The 8,905-nt window shown below is 36.6% G+C and overlaps 1 pseudogene; it reads right to left on the bottom strand.

The window, feature by feature from the left end:
- Positions 1-1,968: 1,968 nt before the first annotated feature.
- On the bottom strand, positions 1,969-2,590 carry LOC150049729 (cell division control protein 42 homolog pseudogene; annotated as a pseudogene).
- Between the last annotated feature and the right edge of the window lie 6,315 nt (positions 2,591-8,905).

Here is an 8,905-nt window from a genome sequence, read left to right as displayed (position 1 = left end):
AGCTTTATTTATGTGTACATGTGGTGCCTTCTCTATACTCAAAAATAAAACCAAACAACCACTCTCCAAAAATCCCATATATTACATTTTGTACAATTATAGGCAATTTTAGTGAAAGAGACACTAAAGTACTATAATCTCAAGCAATATGGTGACTATATAATAATAAATTGCTTCTCATAGAGTTATGCACTATTAATGTTTCCATAAGGCACATAAAATCCAACTTCCTCTACAGATAAATGTTTCCAGGTTAGTGAAAAATAAATGTATTATATGACTTTGCACCTTATGGAATGTATTTTTTGTGTGGGTTTTTTTTTTGCCACAACCTGAAATGCCTCAAAGGAACACCCTTTGACCACAGGAAAATGGTACAAGATGCAAGAGATGGAAGGTTGTGAGGAAAACTTTCCCTCAACCCTCCGTGAGTTCCATAATTGAATCTATCAAATCAGCTGTAAGCAGATTGGAAGGCAAAGGCAGACTTGTGCAGGGTCATACCTTGAAGGAAGGTCACCCCAGGGAGCTCTCCAATCTCATGCACCATCTTCATAGAGTAGAAGGGCAGCTGTGTACAAATTAGGGAACCGTAATTACTTTTTTTGAAGGGTTTTGTTTGTTTAATACATCTGAAAAGAACACATATACAAAGAATTGAGACATGAGAAAGCACTGGTTCAATACTAATGAGTCTACACGAATTAGAATTTGGAAAAGAGTACTTAAACATTTTTAAAAATTGGAAACTGCAACTGAAATAATCTGATAAAATTCCTATGAACACTTATAATAAAGAGTCTTAATAAGACTCTTGTCATTTTTGTTAAACTGGAGAGCTTCAGCAGGTTGCTCAAGGGTTCCTCATATGCAAGACAGAAAAAAAGGGATTGCCTGACTGGTCCTCATGTTGGCTAAGGGTTACCCTTCCACCAGCCCCAGCTTCTTAAGAAGCTGGCAGCCTCATCACCGGAAAGGAAGCCAGTCATCTCACAGGCATCTGTCTTCCAGCACCCTTCTCAGAGTTTTTCTCCATGGGCCAGTCATCAGCTGGCTTCCAGGAATACCACACACTACTGACTTACAAATCAATGCTAAGCATGTAAGACAATGACTGACAAGAAAAAAATATTATGTATGAAGTCAATTTGGTGTATTTCAAAAGGTGCAATACTCTTCTTCATTTATGAGTAACAGAAGCTGGAAATCACTTCCCCCGCAAAACAAAACAAAACAAAACAAAAGGCAAACGAATTTCCTTGGAAGTCACAGTCACATATAGAGTGCATCCTAGAAAAGAGGAGGGCAAGACGGCTTCCACCCACTTTCATGAACTTCATCAAATACTGGATCTACTCAAGGGTGGAGGGGAAAAAAGGCAACTTTCAAAAAGGAGTATGTTATTAAATGAGGCATTTACTATACTCCTTCCTAAGAGCACCAGATGGGGAACACATTTTCTAAACTAGAGTTAGGAAGTGGAATGTGGAATTAATCCATCCTCCTCCCTGAAGGGCTGTCACTGGTTAATTTTTTAAAAAGCAAAACACTAAAAAATGAATCCCACACACACAACACCCCCACACCCGGGGGGAACAAAAAGCCTCCAGATTACTGTCTAAAATGGAACCAGGGAGCAGCTTCAACAATTCAAAATTAGCCTGTTACAGTCGTCACAAGCATGCCTTGCTTTTAAACAAACAAACATAAAACTTTTTTTTTAAACAACAGAAACTAGGACTGATCACTTTTTCTGACAATACACAATTATCAAAATTAACTAGTACTTGGAAGGCGGGGAGGGGGGCATACCTATAGGCCTTGTCTCACATGAGTGCATGTGGATAGGTATAGGGCATTTGTCATTATTGCAGAAACGCATTTTAATTTTTAATTTTAGTTTGATTTAAACATTGCTTTTAGTATGATGCAGACACCAGCTGTGTAGACAGGGCTCTGAAGAGATGTTCATTGCAGCACACACCTGCGGCTCTTCTTAGGTTCTGGAGGCTCCCGGGTAGCCAATATTGCTTCATCAAACACCTTCTTTAGGTGCAGAACACTCCACATACTTGACAGCCTTCAAATCACATGCCAACTTTTCAGCAGTCTCTGGAGTGATAGGCTTCTGTTTGTTCTTGGCAAGTTTCTCAATAGTGGAGGGATCATCTCTGAGATCAATTTGGTACCAATAAGCAGGAAAGGAGTCTTTGGACAGTGGTGAGTAATCTCAGGTACCCACTTTTCTTTCACATTTTCAAATGAAGAGGGAGAAACCACTGAAAACCAGACTAGAAATACATGTGTTTGTGGATAACTCAGTGGTCGTAATCTGTCATAATCTTCTTGCCCCGCAGTATCAAAAAGTCCAAGAGTATAAGGCTCTCCGCCAATCATAACTGTGACTGCATAGTTGTCAAAAACAGTTGGTACATATTCAAATGGAAACTTATTTTTTGTGTAAGATAACAGGAGACATGTTTTACCAACAGCACCATCGCTCACAACAACACATTTAATTGTCTGCATGGCAGAAATAGATTTATATCCATTTTAAAATAATCCAAAGTTGATGGTGACCTCAGCTTCTCCGCCGGGCCTTGGCAACACTGAGCTGGGTCTCTTCACCTGCCGGACAAGGGCACGCAACCATAATTACTTTTATAAACCATGAATGGGCCCTCAGGGAAAAAAAATAAATGTTAGCCTGTGATCAGGTCTGTCTGGATAGTCCTTAGTTGGTGAGATTCCTGGGGAGGATTGTAGCAACTCAGTTATTTTCAGAGGATATGTCTGTAGGCTGATAAATAAAGTTTAGGGGGCATCATGGCCTTGTGTTTACTGTTCCCTAAATAATCCTAATTTGAAGGAATCAGTTTACCACTGAATAATATATTGAAGCGGGAACATTTTTTCAGTTCCTTCAGAAGCAAGTCCACATTTTTCATGTTATCTACCTGGAGTAGGTGTATTTAAATTAAATTATACTGCTTCAGTGTCAGAGGTTTAATAATGAATTAAGTGAATTAAGAAATAATGAAGTGCTAAGAACTGGAATCTATAAGGTGTCTGCAGGAACAAATAGCACATGGAACCTAAGGATTTAAGGACTGCGGTGTGGCCTTCAGAGTCTCAGGCAATGGATAAAGAAGAGTAATCCCAGTAATGTGAGATAATGTGTGACTCCAGAAGCCATTGAATAAGAAGAATGTTTGGTGCACTCCTTAGTTGTTTGCATAGCTCACCATTAATGTTCTGACAACTTGATGGAGTTAACAATATGGCCTACAATACAATTGTTTTGAACCTAGCCTCTGTTTCTACAGAACTAAAGTTCAGTCCTGCAATATTATCTTCACTCCAGTTACCTTAAACAAGCCACAAAAGCCATCTGGACATCTGATAAATGAGTTGTAACTTTAGATGACTTCCTTAAGGTTGACAATTTTGTAGAATGACTCAGAGCTTACTGCAAATGCTGTGTTTACCTATGTCGTTTTATTACATTACACAGAGACAAGTTCCAGAACGTGTCCAGAGAATCAGGACTCTAACCTCTCCCTGAAGATTGGGAGTGACATCATTTTTCCCTGCACATGATCACCAGCCAAAAAAGGAAGCTTCAGATTTTATTTGATCACTTTTATATAGCCCCCGCAACAATTTTAGGAGCCTGTCTTAAAGAAGTCTGTCAAAGAATGTCAATAATTACACATACAATAGTATTGGAATTCAGAGACAACTATTAAAGAGCTCTTAAAACACAATAATAACTAAACTTTTGTCTGACCTGCAGGCCTGGCCAGACGGGGTGAAAGATGATCTGTAAAACATGATTAGCTGATTCACTCTGAAAGATCCATTCCTACAAACTTGCCAAGTGCATCATAATGCTAATTCACAGGTTAACATTCCTTGTGCCAATCGTAACTCCTGAAGAATAACAGACATAACTTCCAGTCCCCTATCAAGTTCCCATCTCATAAAATCTTAGAATATATTTTCTAGCCTGCTTAGTCTGTATTTTCTTCCTTTAATTCAGTTCTACATGTCATTTTTAAGTACAGTGCTGCTTGATCCATGTCACTCATTTCAACATCCACCTACATTTTTCCACAACCCCTTGAATTTTCTAGTGCCATTTTCATATATATACACTGAAAATTGTGACAATATTCATCCACTCTTCCCTTTTCCATTCATCTCCAAATTTCTAGCATTCACTTGGTTAATGGATACAGTATTATACTTTAATTGTTTATGTATTCATAGAGCCCTATATTCTTTCTTTTATATTGTATTTTATTATCGAGGTGATTTATAGAAGGGTTACAGGTTATGTTCATCAAGTAGTGGGTACATTACTTCTTGAACATTGATACCCCTTCCCACGTGTTTCTCCCAATTTGTCTCTCATCTGCATTCTAATCATCTTGTTTTTTCCTTTCCCTTCCCTATTTCAAATAACCAAATAAACATATATGAAATATAACACGTACAAAAGTCAGATGTACTGAATACATGAAATAAACTATAAGGGGAAAAAGCAAGAAAAGAAATAACTTCATGTAGTTCATTAACAACAATCATAAAGATATACCTTGTTTCCATATCCTGGAGTTCATTTCACTTAGCCTCATGTTATATGGCCATATATGCATTGCTTTCTTTGGTTTTGTTTTGTTGTTGTTTGTTTGTTTGTTTGTTTTTTTCCAGTCCTCGGCTTGAGCTCGGTGCCTGAGCACTGTCCTTGGATTTTCTCAAGGCTAGAGCTCTACCACTTGAGCCTCAGCACCACTTCCGGCTTTTTTCTATGTATGTGGTACAGAGGAATCACCTGGACCTTCCTACATGCAAGGCAAGCACTCTACCACTAGGCTAAACTCCCGGCCCTATGCACAGCTTTTGAGCTACTGTGAACCTATGCTAGGAGAATCCTAGACATATACTAATTATTACAAATGAGGGAAAACCATGGACCCTGTGTTTCTTTGGGTCTGGGTTACTTCACTTAATATGATTTTTTCCAAGTCTTTCCATTTCCTTATAAATGAGAAAATGTCATTCTTTCTGATGATAACATAGAATTCCATTTTGTATAAATACCAGTTCTTGATCCATTCGTCTGCTGAGGGGGCTTATGGGTTGGTTCCATATCTTAGCAATGGTAAATAAGGCTGCAATGAACATGATTGTGCTAGTAGCTTTAATATGTCCTTGTTTCCGGACATTTGGGTAAAAGCCCAGGAGTGGGACAGCTGGGTCATTGAGGAATTCTATGTTTAGTCTTTTGAGGAATCACTATACTGTTTTCCAGAGTGAATCCTGTATTTTCTTAATCACATTCCAAATTCTGTAATTTTTAAGGGTCTCCACTTGGTTAATTTTATTCTCCGTCAACAAGCCAGAAGTTTTAAACTTTCAGCCACGGAGTTGGTCATTCTGATCATCAACTCTACCCATGGAGCTAGACAGAGGATCTCACTTGTCATCCTATTAACATAATGCAATCCTCACACACAGAAAACTTGCGAGTTTTAGAATAGTCATTCCAGGAGTGGCATAAGGACGAGGGCTAAATATAAAATTTCCTGTACCACATCATCCATCATGGATTTCATTTTATCGCCAGGTGAACAATTTTTAAACCTTGTTAATTTTTCAACTTACAAATTGCAGAAGAAACAAAATCAGAAGCAGCATGCATGTACTTTTATTCAGTCTCCTCCACTGTGAACATTCCACACATTTTCTTTTCATGTCACTTCCTCTCCTCTCCCTTCTGCCCCACCCTCACATTCTCTCTGAATTATTTGAAGGATGATTACATGCATCATCTGCTCAATTCTGAAGGACAAAATAAAAAGCTTCTCATTATATTTTCCCATTTTCATTTAACATTGGTTATGTTCATTAATGTAGATTTTTTTCTTCTATTTTGTATTGATAGCAGTTATTTTCATTTTCATTCTGATTCAGAGTGATGGGAAAATGCTGGTATTTTAAATATAATACATAGAATTATGGTATTTTATATCTCAAAACCCATTACTTCCTATTATTCTTACAGACATTTTAAGAACCAGTCATGTCTAATTTTTAAGAATATCTTCACATTATCCTTTCTCAGGTAATTTCTAAAACAGCACAGTAAGGAGAGGGATTTTTTAAAATACATTATTGGCCAAGTCTCAATGTGTTTTCTGATGGGAGCTAATGGACTATTCTTTGTGGTTCATTGTACAAGTTTGATTGAATTTGATTATATTCATTGGATACTAAATGAAAAATGGTTATCTGAGATACTAGTAAGTTAACTGTGCAGTTTTATTGGGGCTCTTTTTACATCTGGAAATACTGCACATAAGTGCTTTTAATTTAGTTTACTTTTTATCTGAAGATAGATTATGCTTGCCAAGGCCACTGCTTTCTATGGTATTTGTTTATTTTGTTATCTTCTACTTATTTTTTTAGAGCATGCACTCAGGGGGAAAGGATGAGAGTAACAGAACTATATGTATCTGCTGGAGTGTTGGTTCATTCTGATCCCCATAGACATTTTGCAGCAAAAAAAAAATACAACCTAGAGGAAAACCCATTAAGTGTTAGGGTAAAAGATTAACTTTCTAGGCAACAAAACTCCCATTTGGCCCAGAGCAATTCTCTAGATAGGAAGACAGTTGTGGGCATCACCAATATCAAGCAACAGCAGCACGGGGCAGGCACAACAACTCAGGAAAGGAATCAGGGAAGGGTACCACTTGGGACCATTTTCAGTTGAGACTAGCCTCCTTAGCAGGCACTGTCCTTTCAGTATCTTCTGTTGAAGCTGCTTATTTAAGTGAGTCTCTTTTATATAAATGCAATCTCTTTGTAGACAAAACTTTCATATATAAATCTGTGTTGCTTTTCTACATAATAGATGTTCAATTTAATGAGTAACTAATGTATGTATGAATGTAGAAAACTACAGTGTAATGATATAGTACTTCCCTTGACACACAGTAATTAGCTTGAATCAAATGCAGTTTGTTCCTAAAATTGGTTAGAATGTTTGGAATGGGACACGAGCAAAATAAATATATAGTTCAATGTTGTAGAAATGATTCTTTTTTAATGTAAAAATAACAAGGGCAAGAAATCTGAATCCTGTGTCATCTACAAAAAAAAGCAACAATGCCCATGTTTATATAGAAAAGACAAAAAATAAAACAAAACAACTCACTCTTGGATTCCATGTAAATATGTATTTTGGATGGTGGACTAAATGCAAAGCTACTACAGAGTTGGACTGCTACTACAACAGGGGATTATTATAGTTCTAAGTTTATTATAGCAGTTTGTGAATATAAGTTTACTATTACAAGTTTATTACAGTTCTAAGATTATTACAGTTCTAAATTTGCACATTAACACTTCTTTTTGGGATTTTTGGGATTCTTGCTGCAGATGGTATACCAGGTGGTTTAAAATTTGCCTAACAACACAAACAAAGTCATCACTCATGCCGTGCAGATGTTGGTTTTTGTGCTTATGGCAGCCACCAAAATCACAAGCTTTTTCCTCACCAAATGAATATACACATCTCATTTCAGTTTATTTATGCTGAAATGTTAATCCAAAAATGACTTTAAGTGTCTTATAATAGTATAAAAAAAATCAAACATTTTTCTCATTTGACCCTGGGAGGGTCTTAGCAATTGTGTAAGTACTGATGGTAAAAGCTGGAATGTGCCTTTAATCTGGATCTAATCTGAATCTCCCGTTTCAAAGTTGTACCATCAGGTCAGAGTTTAAGATTTAGGACTTATAATTTCCCAAAATAATTGTAAACAAATAGATGGCATTTACTGAAATGATGTCTGCCAACATTAGTACCTTGAATGGAACAGGAAAAATGTTAAAGCAAGCATGAAAGATGGAAATGAGACAGCCTTCATAATCATTAAATTGACAGGTAGATATATGAGTAAGAAAACAACCAGGTAATAGACATAATTGCTGAGCTATAAAAACATATGCATCATTAATTAGTCAATAACATACCACATCCACAGCAATTAGTACTTTTTTCTTTATATGTTAACTCTATTAGCATTTCTAGTCAAGTATTATCTGTCATAGAAAATAGGAAATTGCATATGAATCCTAGTTTATCAAGTTCTAAATTAATAAATATTGACTAAATATTTTACCATTAGAAATGAATTCTTTGAATTAAATTGAATATTTCATATGCTTGTTTGAAATGAACCAATACATGTAATTCAAAGGATAAGCATTGTAGGATAATTTCTCAAATTCTCCTTTCATACATACTGCAAACAACTGGGTTGTTAGTCAAGGAAGAAAGCACTGATGGTGATAATGTCCATTAACATTTGTTTAATAGGAAGGAAAATTACTTTGAATATGTGCGCTTCATATTAAGTATTTTTAAGGATGTGGCCTGTCATAAAGATTTAGTCAATTCTAGGATAAATCCTGCTTTAGTATCAGAGAATTCATTCTTCATGGTAATTAGGTTGAACATTAGGCATTTAATAATGAAAGACTTTGGATTTGCCTCCAAACTTAATAGAGCTTACAGCATCACAGTTGTTAAGATCTCATTGAGGAGTTACTAGGTGACATATATGACTACATAGTACAGTTAGACTTTGGTAGCTTTGCACACTGCCTGAGAGAGAATCATTTAATGAAGAATTGTTTCCATAATGTGAATCATATAGGGGCCTGGGGAGTTTAGACTAGTGGTAGAGTGCTTGCCTAGCATGCACGAAGATCCAGGTTCGATTCCTTGGTACCACATACATAGACAAAAGACAGAAGTGGTACTGTGTCACCAGTGGTAGAGCTCTGGCCTGAAGAAAGTCCAAAGACAGTGCTCAGGCTCTGAGCTCAA

The sequence above is a fragment of the Megascapheus bottae genome, chromosome 19 (assembly GCF_031878675.1).
Source record: "Megascapheus bottae isolate mThoBot1 chromosome 19, mThoBot2.hap1, whole genome shotgun sequence".
Classification (NCBI taxonomy): domain Eukaryota; kingdom Metazoa; phylum Chordata; class Mammalia; order Rodentia; family Geomyidae; genus Megascapheus; species Megascapheus bottae.
Note: the sequence above shows the minus strand (reverse complement) of the source record. Positions and strands in the feature narration are given on the sequence as shown.